The sequence below is a fragment of the Lactuca virosa genome, chromosome 4 (assembly GCF_052849685.1).
Source record: "Lactuca virosa cultivar CGN04683 chromosome 4, Lactuca_virosa_CGN04683_v6, whole genome shotgun sequence".
Lineage (NCBI taxonomy): Eukaryota > Viridiplantae > Streptophyta > Magnoliopsida > Asterales > Asteraceae > Lactuca > Lactuca virosa.
In genome coordinates, this window is record NC_136429.1 from 446686973 (window position 1) to 446688440 (window position 1468).

Sequence of the window (1468 nt, forward strand, 5' to 3'; positions counted from 1 at the left end):
TTCTACATACCTTTTTGTTGGTTTGTAATTATATAATATTCTAAATTTATTGTTAGTAGAGCAATCTTGATCTTGAAGAAGCTCCATAAGGTTTCTAGGATGCATCACCAAACCATTTTGATTCAAAAAATCTTCTCCATTTTGCATTCCCGGTTGTAGTTAGATTGTTAGAGCTTGGATCCGCTTATAATCACGGAATCGAAAGCTCTGGAACTGAAAATGAAAACTATTGAATGCAAAATCAATAAAGGGACAAACAGAATGGAATTCTCAAACAGTTTCCTAAATAAATCAGATCAGTTTTCTTTCATTAATCCACTTGCTCAAGCCTCCATACGTGGAGTTCATCAATATAGCAGTGAATCAGATGGTGTAGTCATTCAACTTCAGGTACTTCAAATACTTTCGAATGATTCTTGTTCTTGTTAGATGCATGTGAAGTAGGTTGTGATGAAAATATTTATTTTTACTCTTTCATGCTTCAGGTAGTATAGGATAAATAGATCAGCAATCACAAAGTTAAAACAAATATTAGACTTTGCCAAGGGTCTTAACCAAGGGTTGATATGGCAACAAGTAACACTCAGGGGATGCTTCTTAACCAAGGGTCGATGCTTGGAGGCATTGTTCCAACTATATTCCAAGATATGGCAAGATATACATCTATATGTAATAGCCGATGTTCTCCTTTTCTAATTATACATCTTTGTTTTATTGTTATAGCCTATATAACTTATAGGCATGGCTTTTGGTACCGGAAAACTCACAAGCCTATGGATGTTCCGATGGGTCCTCGCACAGTTAAAAAAAAACATATGACCATTTGGCCTATTTTGGTAGTTTCATCTAGTAAAACATAAAATATTTAGTATTTAAGATATTTGAAACTTGACATTTTATGTATAAAGTTTAGCTTTTGGATCCTTTTGGTCATTTTGACTATTTAGGTCCGTTTTTGGCATATTGGTCAAAATAACCAAAATGGACAATTTGTACATTATATTCGGCTTAATAAAAGCAAAATCAGAATTTTGGTTATTTAAAACTTCCAAATTCTGGTACAAAGTTTCCTTTTCGAGCCGGTTTTGTTATTCTGACTATTTAGGTTAAATTTTGGCATGTTCATCAAAAAATGACCATTGTGATCATTTGTCTCGGTACAATCAGCTAGTAAAACAGAAAAAAGTAGTATTTTGCTTTTACACACCTAATAACTTAGTCAATGACCATTAAATACTTACAATCATTTTTTTTCTTTCATGATGACTATTTTTTACTTTTATACATACACCAAATCGTAAAAAGTAACAATAAATTACTTATAGTCACAATTATTTTTGTTTTTCATGAACATGATTTACCTTTTAGCCACACATAAAAAACGTGTAACTGTGACAATAATATACTTATACTGATACATTTTTTTTCTTTTATCATGACAAATATTCATTATTAGACACACATTATA